Source organism: Candoia aspera, chromosome 7, assembly GCF_035149785.1.
Source record: "Candoia aspera isolate rCanAsp1 chromosome 7, rCanAsp1.hap2, whole genome shotgun sequence".
In the NCBI taxonomy this organism is placed as follows: domain Eukaryota; kingdom Metazoa; phylum Chordata; class Lepidosauria; order Squamata; family Boidae; genus Candoia; species Candoia aspera.
This window is the reverse complement of record NC_086159.1, coordinates 33610664-33629020: the sequence shown is the minus strand read 5'-3', so window position 1 is coordinate 33629020 and position 18357 is coordinate 33610664.

The following is an 18357-nucleotide window of genomic DNA, read 5'->3' as shown; positions in this document are numbered from 1 at the left end:
CTATATTAGGACTAAAATTCTAATTCCTTGCTTGGGCAGTTTGATCCATTTTAGCTATGATGGATTTCCTTATCCTTTGGTTCTTGCCTGTTTGTTGATAATTCCAGTCTAAAGAAAATTTGCAAAGCGTATCTGAGGGTAGGAGTGGGGTGTTATATGCAAGCAATCTTCCTGCTTTATTATTTTTAATCTTTGTTAAATTTCACTGTAATAAAAGAATTTAACAATATGCAAACAATCTGTAAGCCCTTCTGTTCAAGCTAAGCAGCGAGGACAAAATTAACTTTTTGGGTGGTTTAAACTCTAGCGATCATTTTCTTCCCTCTTCACTAGTTACATTTTTGAGAGTCAAACTAATATTTATAGCACCTGTGTAGGACTAAGAAATTGTAGTTTCTTTGTATGTATGTGTTTGCATGCAGCTAGCACTGGAAGTGACTCACTGGTTCGTCACTAGAAGGCTTAACACCATGAGAGTTATGCATGTTGACAGATAATACATATGGTAAAAGTCTGTTTCAATCATCTTGAGAAATTACACAGAGTTATTGCCTTGTAGCACCTGCAAGTCTGCTCTGTTCAGGGTCCGCCTAATACATTTTGATGCCTGAAGCAAAGGGCAAGATCACAGAATCATACAGTTGAAAAGGGGCATTTAGTTCATCAAGTCCTGCTCCTTGCAAGAATTTAAATTAAAGCATCCCTGATAGATGACTGATAGGCTCATCAGATTACTGAGCTGGAAGGGAGAGGATTTATTTATTTATTTCATTTATATAGCTGCCCATCTAACATATGTGACTCATGCCAGCTTACAATAAAATAGATGAAAACAAATAAAACACATAATATAAAATAAAAACACATGGCAACCAAGCTTCATAAAATAACTGTCAACAAAGCCAAGAGATGGGCTTTATCACACTTTGGGGCTGGTTTTGGCCCAGGCAAAAACTAAGTTTTTAAGGCCTTCCAAAAGGCCAGCAGGGTCAAGGCTAACCTAATCTCAAGAGGAATGGTGTTACATAGGGCGATGTCATGAGTATGGATGGTGAGCAGGAGGAGGCTCCTATCCAGGGGGGAAAACACATGTGTAGTTTAGAGACTTTGAGCTGTCATTCAAAGAAACCCAGAACAGACCCACCTTGAGTTTTGGGGTTTAATCTGTCTGGGTTGTCCCACGCTCCTTCAGTTTGGTAGGATTTTCTGTCTACTATAGCAGTTAAATAAAACACTAGAGACTTTCTCCTCATCTTGGTGTGGTCTTTGCTTAAGCCAGGACAGGCGGGTGCCATAGCAGAAAAGGTCCTCCTCTTGGGCCCTGCACCTGGAGCATGCTCCTCCTGCCGGACCAGGTGGGACAGGTAAAAACAATTGGAGAGAGATGGTGTCATGAGTGCCGTTGAGCTGAAGACATCAGCGCAATGGCACACATGACAATAACAAGGAAACAGGGGAAGGGGCTCAAGATAAGTAGCCATCAACTTACAAAGACTGAAGGACAAGAGACAATGGCTAAACGGATCGCGAGGCCCCGCTGGCGTTCCGGGATCGCCCATCATCGGTTTCCCTATTCCTCCGGTGATTGCTGTCAGCTGGGCGATCTCCGTTGCGTTAGCGCTAACAGCTTGGGTGATCGCCCAGCTGACAGCAATCACCGGAGGAATAGGGAAACCGATGATGGGCGATCCCGGAACGCCAGCGGGGCCTCGCAACCCCTCACCTACCGGCAGGACAGCGTGTTGGACAAAGGGGGGTGACGTAACCGCGAGTGAGGGGGCGCTGACCGGCGCGGGGTATTTAAACCCCGCACCGGTGCGCTCCTGTCACTCTCAGCTTTTTTCCTATACTGTATCTACACTGCGAATAAACCAGAGCCTGTTTCACGGAATCAGCATCTGTGTATTACTCGGAGGTAGGCAGCGCATGACATAAAGCTGAGAGTCATAAACTCAGCCTCGCCGAGCCCCACCGGACGATAACGAGCCGCAGGAGGAGTAGATGGCGAGAAGACCAGGAAGATGAGGCCGGCGCGACGCGGACAAGGGGGGCGAGCCGCACGGCAAGAAGCAGAGGAGGACCGATCGAGGCCAGAGGCACCGCGGACTCCCGGAGCCATGGACGCCCACCCGACCCAACCCGAGCCTCAGCTCCAACCCCAAGGGGAGATGGCGACGGAGGCAACCCGGCCACGGGAGGGAGCAACATACCTCCCGAGACCAGCGGAGAACCCCGCGCCCCACATCGCACCCCAGCAACGGGCGTGGAGCGGCAGCCCAACGGCGGTAAGCACGGGGGAGGACGATGAAGCAACCCAGCAGACGGCGGAGGAAGCGGACCAACGGCCGAGAGAGACTGAACCCCACCGGCAACCCACCCCCGCCGACACACCGATGGAACCGGCCCCAGCGGCGGCGCGGATCGCGGACGAGGACGCACAAGCTAGACTCGCGGCCATGGAGACCCAACTGAAGGAACTCCGGACCATGCTTCAGTCGCTGATGCCCCCCGTGCCGCCCAACGACGTCCCCGCACAGGTCCACACCCCGAGCGAAGCGCCGAACCCCCACGGGCCAAATGAAGGTCAACAAACGGCCCAGGCGGACGACACCACAGGCCGGGAAGCGAGAGGAAGGGGCGCACAAAACGCCCGGGCCCCAAAGGACTTCCCCATCTTCTTTGATGGGAACCCCGCGAAACTGTCGTTCTTTATCACGAACGCCAGGGAGTTCATGGGGAGGCACGGACACTCCTACGACTCCGAAGCGGACAAGATCGCTGCCGTGGCGATCAAACTACAAGACCGGGCGGCGGACTGGTACGTCCAACTGTACGAGTCCAGCTCCCCCGCCCTCGCCAACTTCCCCGCCTTCATCAATGAGATGAAAAGCTACTTCGAGGACCCACTAGCCAAAGTGAGGGCGAAAAGTGCACTCCAAAGACTTAAACAGGGCACACGCACTGTCCCGGACTACGCCCTCGAGTTCAAAGCCCTCGCGGGGAAGGTCAACGACTGGTCCGAGACCACCCTGCTGGAAATGTTCAAAAGGGGGCTCAACCGCGACGTACTTCAATGGGCCCTCTACCGCGACGACCCAGAAACTCTACACGGGTGGATCCACCTCGCGGGGAAAGCAGAACACGTGCACCGCACCTTCCTCATGACAACTACGGAAGACACGAACAACACCTGCAAAAAGGTACCCGCATCACACGTGGGGACGGCCGGCCCCACATACCCAAAGAAGAAATTTAATCGGGGGCCCTGCGGGAGGTGTGGAAAACTAGGGCACAAGACGGCAGATTGCTTCGCAAACCGACCGCCGACCAGTGTGCCTAAACCCACCCCGAAAACTAGCCCCAAACCACCTAACCCGCCGCCGCCCCCTCACCGCCGAATGACCGGAGCCACAGCGACACCAGAGGAAGGCTGGGACGCCTACTGGGGGGAAGAGGACGACGTAGACCCAGACCAGCCGGCGGGAAACGCTCCCCGCCTGCCCTGAAACGCGTTGCGAGGCAGGCGGTGGGACAGCAGCGCGGACCACCTCGACGGAACGGCGAAAGCTCCGTGATAATGGCGGCAATCAAACTCTCTGCTGGCAACGGAGCCACCACGGCCGCGGCACTAGTGGACTCGGGGTGCTCAAAAAACCTCATCCACCCCGACTTAGTCGCCAAACTCGACCTCCGCTGCTTCCCCCTCCCCACGCCGTTGGCATTCCACCAGCTGGACGGCTCAACAGCGGGAGGGAAACCAGCCACGATGCAAACCGAGCCGGTCACCCTGCAAATGGGCACTCACACCGAACGCACATCGTTCGTCGTCACCCACATCGGACGACCCATTGCAGTCCTGGGAATGCCATGGCTCGCGACAAACAACCCGCGCATCGACTGGGAGACCCGCACCTTCACATTTGGCGACGGCGAGTATCGGGCACCAGTTCCGGCGGGCAGAACCAACCCCACTGTGGGACGAGCAGAGGCGACTACACAGGACAACGCCGCTACCACAGCAGACCTACCGGAACAATACGCCGACTTCTCCGAGGTCTTCGGAGAGGCGGAAGCTGACCAACTACCCCCCCACCGCAAGACGGACTGTCGGATCGACCTGCTGCCCGACGTCCCCTTACCTAGACCGAAGATCTACTCGATGACCCCGAAGGAGATGGCAACCCTCCGGGAGTTCATCGATAAAAACCTAGAGAGGGGATTCATAGAGCCAGCATGCTCACCGGTCGGAGCCCCCGTCTTATTCCGGGAGAAGAAAGACGGCACCCTACGGCTCTGCACCGACTACCGGGGCCTAAACGCGGCTTCCCTGTCCAACAAATACCCCTTACCCCTGGTGAAAGACATGCTCGCCCACCTGTCCACGGGCAAAGTCTTCTCCAAACTGGACCTTCGCGAGGCGTACTACCGCATCCGAATCAGGGAGGGGGACGAATGGAAGACTGCGTTCAACTGCCCCCTAGGCGCCTTCCAGTACAAAGTGCTGCCGTTCGGACTCGCGGGGGCCCCCGGGGTGTTTATGCAGCTCATCAATGAGGTCCTGCATGAACACCTGTTCAAAGGGGTCCTTGTCTACATAGAAGACGTCCTTATCTACACTAAAACGCACAAGGAACATGTGACCCTAGTCAGGCAAGTCCTCGACAAACTCAGAAGGGCGCAGCTCTATGCCAAACCCACAAAGTGCGAATTCCATAAAGCGCGCCTAGACTACCTGGGGTACTGAATCTCCAGAGACGGCATAGAAATGGACCCTGCAAAAGTCGAGGCGGTGCTGAACTGGGAACGCCCCCGCAACAGACGCCAACTCCAGAGCTTCCTCGGCTTCGCAAATTTTTACAGGTCATTCGCCCGGGGGTTCGCAGAGATAGCCCTCCCCCTAACGGACCTCCTCAAAACCAAAGGGGTGGGGGACACCTGACGCGCCAAGAACCCGGGCACAGTATTGAATTGGACTCCCGCGTGCCAGACCGCATTCAACAAGCTGAAAGCGCTGTTCACCACGGAGCCAATCCTCGCGCACCCGGACCCAGAACGGCCGTTCGTGGTCCAAGCCGACGCCTCAGACTTCTCCCTGGGGGCCATCCTACTCCAAAAGGACCCCACAGGACTCCTGAAACCATGCGCCTACCTGTCGAGGAAATTTTCCGAGACAGAAAGGCGATGGCACGTCTGGGAGAAAGAAGCCTTCGCGGTAAAATCGGCGCTAGAAACATGGCGACACCTACTCGAGGGAGCCACCCAACCATTCGAGGTCTGGACCGACCACCGGAATCTCGAGGCCCTCCGAACGCCCAGACGCCTCAGCCCAAAACAGGTCCGATGGGCCCAATTCTTCAGCCGCTTCAACTTCCAGCTGAAGTTCATGCCGGGTAAAAAGAACTTCCTGGCCGACGCCCTTTCCCGACTGCCCCAAGACGAAGAGCCCGCCCCAGACACCATTGGGACGTCCTATCCGCCTCGCAACTGGGGATGGCCGTGACCACCCGAAGCGGCGCTCGGAGGCAGCTCGACTCTACGGCGCAACCGACGGCGGGACAACCTGTGACCAGACGACGCCAACCGCAACTACCAGGGGGGATACACATGGACCTCGCCGCCGCCCTCAAAACCGACCCCTGGTTCCTGGCAAACCCCGACAAGGTAACGATGGCACAGGACCTGGCATGGGGGGAAGGCAGAATCTATGTCCCGGACTCGCAACGCCAAGCGATCTTGCATAGATCACACGACGCCAAGCAAGCGGGACACTTTGGGTTCCTTAAGACCCTACACCTAACAAGGCGTCAATTCTGGTGGCCCGCGCTAAGACGAGACGTGAAAGCATACGTAGCGTCCTGCCCAACGTGCGCTAGGGCCAAACGGGCACCAGGCAAACCCGCGGGGCTTTTACAACAGGTGGCAGAACCCTCCCGCCCATGGGAGGAAATCTCCATGGATTTTATAGTGGACCTCCCACCCAGCCAGAAGAAAATGGCCATTTGGGTGGTGAAGGATTATTTCTCGAAACAGGCCCACTTCATCCCCTGCACGTCGGTCCCGTCCGCACAACAACTAGCCAAACTCTTCCTCATCCACGTGTACAGGTTACACGGATGTCCCGCACGTGTGGTGACCGACAGGGGCACACAGTTCACTTCTAAATTCTGGCGGGCCTTCCTAAAGCTGACGGGGACCCAACAGGCCCTATCCACTGCCTGGCACCCCCAGACGGACGGAGCCACAGAGGTCCTCAATGCCACCCTAGAGCAATTCATACGCTCATATACCAACTATCATCAAGACGACTGGGCCGAACTGCTCCCGTTCGCCGAAGTCGCATACAACAACGCCGTCCACACGAGCACGGGGAAAACTCTGTTCGAGGTAGTCTCGGGGCGCGACTTCGTCCCCATACCGGAGCTACCACAACCCCCGGAACCCCAGGTGGACGCTAGCGACTGGGGACGGAAGATTGCGGAATCGTGGCCAATAATCACGGCAGCGCTGAAGGATGCACAGGCGGCCTACAAAGAGCAGGCCGACAAGCACCGGCGCCAACAACCGACGTTCCAGGCGGGGGATATGGTCTACCTATCCACCAAATTCCTAAAGTCACCCCAACCCTCGAAAAAACTGGGGCCTAAGTACATCGGGCCGTTCTGAGTCACGCAGATAGTGAACCCGGTGGCAATACGCTTGGACCTGCCACACAACCTACGGAGACTCCACCCGGTGTTCCACACCAGCCTCCTGAAACCGGCAACCACCTCTCGATGGCACCCAAGCACGCCACTGCCCTCACCGGTGATGATCGACGGGCAACATCACTTTGACGTAAGGGACATACTCGACTCTCGCAGGCAACGGGGAACTTTACACTATTTGGTCAGGTGGAAACACTTCCCCCACCCAGAATGGGTGGCGGCGCACAACGTTAACGCGCCTGACCTGACCCGGGCTTTTCACCGGGCATACCCCGACAAGCCAAAACCAAGACTAGCAAACCGTCACCTGCATAACCCCTCCCCCGTGGGGCCCCCCCGCCTACCGTGCCCCAAGGGAAAGGGCCCCCCCAAGCCCGCGACTTGGGTGGACCTCCCCCCCCGGGACTCACCCCCCCCGCCCCGGGCCCACGAGGCAGTAACAAGCGGTCGCCAGCACCCTCCCCCCGCCCCGGGCCCACGGGGGAGTGGCAAGCAAGTCAACAGTGCATCCTGGGGGCAACGCCCAGGAGCACACATAACAAAGGCGACGCACTTAGAATAAAAAAAGAAGGGCCCTACCTGGAGCTGATAAGCACCCGACCAGCCACGCCTCTCTCCTCGTCGAACTGAGCCAAACAAACAGGGTGTGGCCGGAGCATGCGCACTAAGAACACACCCTAGAGAGGCACGTGGTAGAGGGCGGAACAAAGGGAGGGGCGAAAAATACTCCGGCAGGAAATTAAAAAAAAAAAAAAACCATTTTGACAGCTCTCCTGGTAAAAAACCAGAAAACCGGGGGGGGGGCACTATTCGGACAGGGGGCAGTATGTCATGAGTGCCGTTGAGCTGAAGACATCAGCGCAATGGCACACATGACAATAACAAGGAAACAGGGGAAGGGGCTCAAGATAAGTAGCCATCAACTTACAAAGACTGAAGGACAAGAGACAATGGCTAAACGGATCGCGAGGCACACCCAAGCTGTTAGCGCTAACGCAACGGAGATCACCCAGCTGACAGCAATCACCGGAGGAATAGGGAAACCGATGATGGGCGATCCCGGAACGCCAGCGGGGCCTCGCAACCCCTCACCTACCGGCAGGACAGCGTGTTGGACAAAGGGGGGTGACGTAACCGCGAGTGAGGGGGCGCTGACCGGCGCGGGGTATTTAAACCCCGCACCGGCGCGCTCCTGTCACTCTCAGCTTTTTTCCTATACTGTATCTACACTGCGAATAAACCAGAGCCTGTTTCACGGAATCAGCGTCTGTGTATTACTCAGAGGTAGGCAGCGCATGACATATGGTCTCATAAGTATTCTGGTTTCCAGCCATGAAGGACTTTAAAGGTAACTACCAGCACCTTGAATTGCACCTGGAAGCACACTAGAAGCCAATGCAGCTCGTGGAATAGTGGTGTCAAATGTGCAGAAAAACTGATGCCATAAACTGACTGTACTGCCACATTCTGTATGAGCTGAAGCTTCCAAATGCCCTTCAAGGGCAGCAGAGAATGTTGCAATAGTCCAATCTGGAGGTCACAAGGGCATGAGTGACCTTGAGCAGGGACCCCCAGTCTAGGAATGGGCACAACTGACGCATAACCTGAAGCTGTGCAAACATCAGACATTTATTTATTTTGTTTCTTTAAACTATTTGAATGGCCACCCAATTCACAAAATTGGCCTCCAACAGAGGATAAAAAAACCCCAAAAAGTTAATTAAAAACATAAAAGAACTATGACAACATAATATAAAACAGCTTAGGGAAAAACCAAGTTTTTAAAGCTTCACAGAAGGCCAGTGGTGTTGGAGCCATCTGTATGGAGTTATCCTGGCCATGGCTGCCACCTGCTCTTCAGTCAGGAGCTATGAATTAAAGAGAAGCCCTAAATTGTGTTCCAGTTGTGGCTTGGGGAGGGCAGCCCCATCCAGGTGGAAAATCTCCACATCCAGGGGGAGGGCCCCCACAGTTATTAGGTCTTCCTTGGGTTGAGCAAAGCCCGTGCTTCCCCCTCCAGACCCCCACAGCCTCCAGAGACTGAGAAAGGACCTCACCAGCCCAGGGTAGAGATGTAAAGCTTCGTATTATCAGTACATTTCTGAGAAGGGAATAGCTCCCTCTGTGACCAACCAGGTTTCATTTGTCCATGCCAGGTTGGCCCTCTCATCCACTATCAAATGATGGATGTAGGGGTACTTATTACATGTGAAGGTGAAAGGTGAAAGGTCCCCTGTGCAAGCACCGAGTCATATCCCCTTTGGGGGGACACCACTTTCGTGACGTTTTCTTGGCAGACTATAGTGGGGTGGTTTGCCATTGCCTTCCCCAGTCGTCACCTTCCCCAGCAAGCTGGGTCCTCATTTTACTGATCTCGGAAGGATGGAAGGCTGAGTTGACCTAAGCTGCCTGCCCGAGAATCCAGCTTCTGCTGGGATCGAACTTGGGTTGTAGGATGTCCTAACAGTCAGGAATCACGCTGAGATGACGAGTAGGTCTCTAGTGTTTATTACTGCTACATAAGACAGAATCCTAACAAACTGAAGAAGTGTGGGAAAACCCAGACAGATAAACCCCAAAAGTTAAGGCAGGTCTGATCTGTGTCTCTTTGAATAGCTGCTTAATTCCTCAGTACTACGCATGTGTTTTCCCCCCTGGATAGAGGCCCCCTCCTGCTCGCCATCAGTACTCATGACATAGGGAGAGTTTTGGTTGCAGTACTGCTGCCTACCACTCTGCACCACACGAGGCTTATTACATACCAACCTGGTATTCAGTAGCAGCAGCAGCATGTTATTTTTAGATAATAACATAGGTCATTTGGGTTGATTTATGCAGAAGCTAGAAGCTGCTGTAATAAAATTGCAGTTTGCAAGACACAATAAGCTTGCTATCAGTGAAGCCATTAATTATATGGGAGAAAGGAAGCTTAAAATAGTACTTGCTCAAAATCTGAGTTCTGCTTGGTTGGTGGGTTGTTTCCATACCCAGAGTTCTCTCCAGGTATCATTTTGAGTAGCTACACACACATGCACGCAAGTATATTCGGTACATAGATGGCATTTAAAAAAAAAAGGTACTTATTTTTTCTCACTGAAGTTATGAAAACTGAAAATGCTCACTAATAAAAAATAGTCTTAACAAAACAACATATTTTTAATGCTATGTATTCCATACTTATCTCCCTTACTTACCAATCATCTTCCTAGTTTTTTTTTAAGTATTTTATAAAAAATAATGTTTATCCGTTGTGCCATAAACGAAGCTGCACTGATCAGGTCTTATCATTGACTATCTACATAGAAGCAGGATTCCAGAAAAAACTTACGACATCAGTTGCTTTCCTAGACCTGTCTGCAGCATACAACATAGTTTGGAGACATGGACTACTCTACAAACTTGTACAAGTTAAAATGTGTAAGAAAACTACCCGACTTATTAATAATATGATTGCAAATAGGACCTTCCAGATGATGAGTGGACACAGTGTGAGCACTCAAAAAGTCTTTAATGATGGCTTACCACAAGTTTCTGTTTTAGCCCCTCCTTTACCTTATCTGTATACTTCTGATATGCCTGATGCTATATCCAGAAAGTTTGGATATGCGGATGACTGGGCTATAGGCATAAGACATCAAACCTCTGAGACAATGGAAGCCATCTTAACATCCAACTTAGCTGCCCTGGGAACATACTTCCACAAATGGCAATTGCAACCAAACCCTGCGAAGACAGAAATAGCATGCTTCCACCTATGTAACCAATTGGCGAATAGACAACTTAATGTTCAATTTGAAGGCACTAGACTCCAACATAATACACACCCAAAATACCTTGGAGTAACCATAGACAGGACACTTACTTATAAGAAGCACTTAGAAAATACCACAGCTAAACTGAGAACTAGAATTAACATTCTTCATAAGTTATGCAGTACTACATGTGGTTCTTCTGCTGACACGCTGTGCACTTTGGCTCTAGCGCTGGTCTATTCAGCCACGGAATACTGTGCTCCGGCATGGCTCAATAGTGCGCACGCAAAGAAGGTAGACAGGTACAGCTTAACAGTACGATGCGGATTATTAGCGGAACCATCAGGTCCACTCCTACCCAATGGCTGTCCATCTTGAGCCATATCCCTCCTCCAGACCTCTGGCAGTAAAATGCTCTTCTCCAAGAATATAAAAGGATAGTTGATAACTCTGAGCTCCCCATACATGGAGATATAGCAGAATTAAGAATAAACAGATTGCGATCTAGGCATCCACCTATGGCTACTGCTAAGGAATTGGCTATAAAAAAATTTCATCTCCTCGATTCCTGGAGGCAATCTTGGCTAAAAGCCTGTCCCCAGCATTGTCAAACCCTACCCTGTATTACAACGAAGCCTCCTGCTTTTGATCAGCCATGCAGAATATGCTCAGCTATCAATAGAGTGTGCACTAATCATGGCAGGTGCGCAGATTCCCTATATAAATGGGATAAGATACCATCTCCAAGGTGTGACTGCGGGGCTGACAGGCAAACTGTCAAACACATAATACAAGAATGTAAGACTAGAGCCTATGACAGGAACTTTGCTGATTTCCTGAGGGCAACTGATGCTGCAAAAGACTATATTTGTAATCTTAATGTTTGTTTTTAAGTTATAATTGCCCTAAGACCAATGTATATTTTCTATATACTGTTTTACATTCCCAATTTTTAAAAATACATTTGTAATATGTATGATGTGCTGCCATACAATAAACAAATAAATAAATAAGAGTTATACTGTCCAGTAAAAAAATGTTCTGTTTTCGTTCAAATTAGTAGAAAATGTGAACTTCGTGTTGTAATTACATGTACTAAGTTTCAAAATAACGCGGTATTCAAAATAACTTTAAAACAGTTTTAAAGAGAATTACTGAACCAATATTAGAATAAGGAATATTTTCCCCAAAAGGCTTAATAGGGAAGAGAATAAGATTGAAATTTTATATATAAGGCAAGGGAAGAGAATAAGGTTGAAGTTCTATATATGCCTACTTAGAAGGATGTTCCATTAATATCAATAGAGCTTTACATGTGATTAGAGATGTAAAAGACTGCAGTGTGGTTCCCCTTTCCCATCCTCCATAATGCTATCCATTCAACAAACCAAACAACCTTCCAGAAAGTATGCTCACCAGAATCTGTGTTGGGTAATTAATCAGCATGCCCAAGGATAATCACTTATGTATTTTACTCACTTTTAAGTTAGGGACAGGAATTAAGCAGCTGGCCTGTAATGACATTAATCAGAGATTAAACATCTGCAACTAAGAGAAGGAGTAAAAGATTGTCACCAAAACAGACTAGTTTCCTCTGTGACAAAAGTTCAGTTACAGTATCTTGTTCCACAGTTAACCAGAAGTACTTAAATGAAAGATGTTTGGGGGATACTTACTTGTTGGTAGATGACTCTTCTTTCATTGCCAGATTCTACTTGACTGAGGAAACTGTGTTGTTGGACTTGGGATCTGATTCCATTTGAAGCAGCTTAGAGTAAGGCTAAAACTGTCTTTTTTCTTAAAGTCTGGAGACCAGGATCAGTAGCTTAGTTCATCACCTTGATCACCTTGATTGACCAGACTGTCGCTGGACAGAGTCCTGCTGGTCGTAACTCGCTTTCCATTTGTTTTGAATCCTAGCTTTTCTTCTCTAGTGTCCTGACAAGCAGGAACCACGCCGAGACGAGGAATAAGTCTCTAGTGTTTTATTACTGCTACAGTAGACAGAAAATCCTACCAAACTGAAGAAGCATGAGAAAACCCATACAGATAAACCCCAAAAGTCAAGGCGGGTCTGTTCTGTGTCTCTTTGAATGACAGCTCAAATTCTCTCTACTATGCATGCGTTTTCCCCCCTGGATAGGGGCCCCCTCCTGCTCACCATCAGTGCTCATGACATCTAGGTTCGGCCAAAATCCTTGACTATTGGTTCTTCCCATCTCTTTGGAGGTCAGCTGATAGGTCTTTTTACTTTTCTTGGATACCATTCAGCAACTGCTGTTGTCCAATGGCCATCCGACATGCGTGCGACACGTCCTGCCCAGTGTAGCTTCCGTTTTCAATATTTGATGACATAATTTATTCCACTTCGTGTTCTAATCTGGCTGCTTGGGATATGGTCTTGGAGAGAAACTTTCAGCATGGATCTTTCCATAGCCCTTACTACTCCTGAAAGCTTTTCCTCTTCTACCTTTGTTAGCGACCATGTTTCACTTTCATACAGCACCACCGATAAGGCAGTCGAATTAAAAAGTTTAGCATGCAGTTTTCCATTGATCTTCTCATTCTGTAAGACTTCCCTAGTGGAGTTGTATCTAGCCCATCCAGCTTTCTTTCTTCTGATCAGTTCTTCTCTTTGATTGTTGTTCATTTTGATTAGCTGTCCCAGGTAGACATAGTGGTCAACCTCTTCAATAAATTCATTCTGAAGCCTCATTTGGAATTTTGGAAGGTTCCCTGTCTGCATATATTTTGTTTTAGTGTGATTCATCTTTAGACCCACCTTTATGCTTTCGGCATCAAGTTGTCGAAACATTTTTTGCAGCTTTCGAACATCCTTTGTGATCAGTACAACATTGTCTGCAAATCTGAGATGGTTTATCTTATCTCCATTTATATCAATTCTGTGTTCCCATTTCATTTTGCGCATGATATTTTCCAAACAAGCTTGAAAAGTTTAGGTGAGATCGTATTGCCTTGCTTTACAGCTTTCTCCCCTGGTATTTGTATTTCGGTTTAAAAGAGAGTAATATTTTTAAAGCAATTGGTATCTGCTTCTTTGAGCAGCGCGATGTAGTCGGAGTTGATTCCTTGTTCGCTGATTGCTTACATTACTGCACTGACTTCAACACTGTCAAATGCTTTTTCATAGTCTACAAATGTGATCGCAAGCTTGCAATTGCATTTGTAGACTATGAAAAAGCTTAGTTCATATATTGGATTAATCATAGTTTGTTGAACAAGTCTCAATGTCTTGGTTCACATAAACCATAATGTATAAGGATCAGTGGTTGGATTTGTTCATTATACTTTACCCAAACAGTATAGATGAGCATGATTGTTGTGTTTGTACAACTTGCTAACTCATAGTGAAATGAACCATTGTTTACTGAATTAATTCAATTTTCTAGGTTTGCATGACTCCCTAAACCATAAAGGACATATATGAGCTGGGTTCACACAACCCACTAGGTTGAGATATAGTTCAATGTGTTGTGAGTACTCAGGAAGAATTAAACTGAGCAAGATAGGCCAGTGGTCTTGGAATAAAGCAGCTTATTAAATTCTCAGATCAGCTATATGTAAAATGTGGATGACAGGACTTCAGCAAAGGATCGTTACCTTGTCGTGGTGCTGGAGCTTGAGCACCTCAATGATGCCATGAGCTAAACCGTGAAGGGCCACCCAAGATGGGAAGGTCATGACAGACTAAATGCGATCCCTGGGGAAGGTAATGGCAACCCACCCCAGTATTCTTGCCGTAAAAACTAAATGGATCAGTACAACCAGAGATATGTCAGTATACCATCGGAAGATGAGACCCACAGGTCGGAAGATGGTCAAAATGCTACTGGGGAGGAATAGAGGATGAGTTCAACTAGCCCCAGACGTGATGACGCAGCTAGCTCAAAGCCGAAAGGACGGCTAGCAGCCGACGGTGCTGGTGGTGAACGGCGAATCCGATGTTCTAAGGATCAACACACCATTGGAACCTGGAATGTAAGATCTATGAGCCAGGGCAAATTGGATGTGGTTATTGGTGAGATGTCAAGATTAGACATTTTGGGCGTCAGTGAACTGAAATGGACTGGAATGGGCCACTTCACATCAAATGACCACCAGATCTACTACTGTGGACAAGAGGACCACAGAAGAAATGGAGTAGCCTTCATAATTAATAGTAAAGTGGCTAAAGCAGTGCTCGGATACAATCCAAAAAACGATAGAATGATCTCAATTCGAATTCAGGGCAAGCCATCTAACATCACAGTGATCCAAATATACGCCCCAACCACAGATGCTGAAGAAGCTGAAGTAGAGCAGTTCTATGAGGATCTGCAGCACCTACTGGACAACACGCCTAAAAGAGATGTTATTTTCATCACGGGAGACTGGAATGCTAAGGTGGGCAGTCAAATGACACCTGGAATTACAGGTAAGCATGGCCTGGGAGAACAAAACGAAGCAGGACATAGGCTGATAGAATTTTGCCAAGACAACTCACTCTGCATAACAAACACTCTCTTCCAACAACCTAAGAGACGGCTTTATACACGGACTTTACCAGATGGACAACACCGAAATCAGATTGACTACATCCTTTGCAGCCAAAGGTGGTGGACATCTATACAGTCGGTAAAAACAAGGCCTGGAGCTGACTGTAGTTCCGATCACGAACTTCTTCTTGCACAATTTAGGATCAGACTAAAGAGATTAGGGAAGACCCACAGATCAGCTAGATATGAGCTCACTAATATTCCTAAGGAATATGCAGTGGAGGTGAAGAATAGATTTAAGGGACTGGACTTAGTAGATAGGGTCCCGGAAGAACTCTGGACAGAAGTTTGCGACATTGTTCAGGAGGCGGCAACAAAATACATCCCAAAGAAAGAGAAAACCAAGAAGGCAAAATGGCTGTCTGCTGAGACACTAGAAGTAGCCCAAGAAAGAAGGAAAGCAAAAGGCAACAGTGATAGGGGGAGATATGCCCAATTAAATACAAAATTCCAGAGGTTAGCCAGAAGAGATAAGGAATTATTTTTAAACAAGCAATGCGTGGTAGTGGAAGAAGACAATAGCATAGGAAGGACAAGAGACCTCTTCCAGAAAATTAGAAACATCGGAGGTAAATTCTAGGCAAAAATGGGTATGATCTAAAACAAAGATGGCAAGGACCTAACAGAAGAAGAAGAGATCAAGAAAAGGTGGCAAGAATATACAGAAGACCTGTATAGGAAGGATAACAATATCGGGGATAGCTTTGACGGTGTGGTCAGTGAGCTAGAGCCAGACATCCTGAAGAGTGAGGTTGAGTGGGCCTTAAGAAGCATTGCTAATAACAAGGCAGCAGGAGACGACGGCATCCCAGCTGAACTGTTCAAAATCTTGCAAAATGATGCTGTCAAGGTAATGCATGCTATATGCCAGCAAATTTGGAAAACACAAGAATGGCCATCAGATTGGAAAAAATCAACTTATATCCCCATACCAAAAAAGGGAAACACTAAAGAATGTTCAAACTATCGAACAGTGGCACTCATTTCACATGCCAGTAAGGTAATGCTCAAGATCCTGCAAGGTAGACTTCAGCAATTCATGGAGCGAGAATTGCCAGATGTACAAGCTGGGTTTAGAAAAGGCAGAGAAACTCGGGACCAAATTGCCAATATCCGCTGGATAATGGAAAAAGCCAGGGAGTTTCAGAAAAACATCTATTTCTGTTTTATTGACTATTCTAAAGCCTTTGACTGTGTGGACCATAACAAATTGTGGCAAGTTCTTAGTGGTATGGGGATACCAAGTCATCTTGTATGCCTCCTGAAGAATCTGTATAACGACCAAATAGCAACAGTAAGAACAGACCACGGAACAACGGACTGGTTTAAGATTGGGAAAGGAGTGTGGCAGGGCTGTATACTCTCACCCTACCTATTCAACTTGTATGCAGAACACATCATGCAACATGCTGGGCTTGAGGAATCCAAGGCTGGAGTTAAAATCACTGGAAGAAATATTAACAATCTCAGATATGCAGATGATACCACTTTGATGGCTGAAAGCGAAGAGGAACTGAGGAGCCTTATGATGAAGGTGAAAGAAGAAAGTGCAAAAGCTGGCTTGCAGCTAAACCTCAAAAAAACCAAGATTATGGCAACCGGCTTGATTGATAACTGGCAAATAGAGGGAGAAAATGTAGAAGCAGTGAAAGACTTTGTATTTCTAGGTGCGAAGATTACTGCAGATGCTGACTGCAGTCAGGAAATCAGAAGACGCTTAATCCTTGGGAGAAGAGCAATGACCAATCTCGATAAAATAGTTAAGAGCAGAGACATCACACTGACAACAAAGGTCTGCATAGTTAAAGCAATGGTGTTCCCCATAGTAACATATGGCTGCGAGAGCTGGACCATAAGAAAGGCTGAGAGAAGGAAGATCGATGCTTCGGAACTGTGGTGATGGAGGAAAATTCTGAGAGTGCCTTGGACTGCAAGAAGATCAAACCAGTCCATCCTCCAGGAAATAAAGCCAGACTGCTCACTTGAGGGAATGATATTAAAGGCAAAACCGAAATACTTTGGCCGCATAATGAGAAGACAGGACACCTTGGAGAAGATGCTGATGCTAGGGAGAGTGGAAGGCAAAAGGAAGAGGGGCCGACCAAGGGCAAGATGGATGGATGATATTCTAGAGGTGATGGACTCGTCCCTGGGGGAGCTGGGGGTGTTGACGACCGACAGGAAGCTCTGGCGTGGGCTGGTCCATGAAGTCACGAAGAGTCGGAAGCGACTAAATGAATAAACAACAAAAGATGACAGGAATGCATTCAAAAGCCTTGATTACTTTGTATGGATTTATTTAAAGATGTATCTATTATTCACGTGTTAGCACCAGTCTGATCACTGTACCAACCTGCAAGTGGGCACAATTCCTGCTACGTCCGAAGGATTGAATACTGTAAACAGTTAAACTGCTAATTAAGCAAGATACACAGTTTGTTATCAACCACTAGGTGACTAGAAAACAATCTGACACACAAATTTCCTTCCAAAATACATGCATAAGAGATTCTTTTATAGCTTTTAATGTGGGATAATTGTACATGCATTCAAAAGGAATTCCCAAGAGTTGAATAGGCTTCTTTTATTTTACTAATTTTAGTATAGTTTGCAAACAGGAAACAGGTAATAACAGAAGCTTGCTCACTGATACAAATCACTAAGTTCCTTTCCCTGAAAATGAATTGAACTTCAAAGAACTCAGAGGAATCTACATGTCAAGCAATCCTAATAGTTCACATTAGAAACAAGTGTTTTGGAAACAGGGAAGGGAAGTGTGCAGGGCATGACTTCTGGAATTCTCTTAATAACACTGTAGCTCCATTCTGGGTCATGTGACTGGAAAGGAACGGGCTTAGAATGAAGGCGTCAGCAAAGTCAGCTCTGCCCCATTACCTCCATCATGGGGATGCTTTGAAGGAATTTTCCTGATTTTTTTTTCCTCTGCAGTCCTTTGCTGATTCTGTCCATATTTGAACTTGATTTTTCCTTTGCCAATTTCTCCTCTCCACACCAAATTTGGTTCACTATTGTTTAGTTTTCAAAGAATTAGTCTACTGATGAAAAGATAGACATAGTCCCAAAGTCTCATTTGGAAAGTATAAAAACACACACACACACATAATATTGGTTGTTTTTGAGAATTGAGAGTGACCATGAAATTGTACATGAACTTCAGGCTGATGTGTTTTTAGAGAGAATTGCTAACATCCCAAACAACTGTGCAACTGATTTTTTTTTAAGGTCAAGGAGTTTTCATTAATAACAGACATTATTTTTGAAGTTAGTTTTAAAAGTCTGTTTTTAGGCTAGGATCATTTATTTATGAATTAAAGACTCACATCT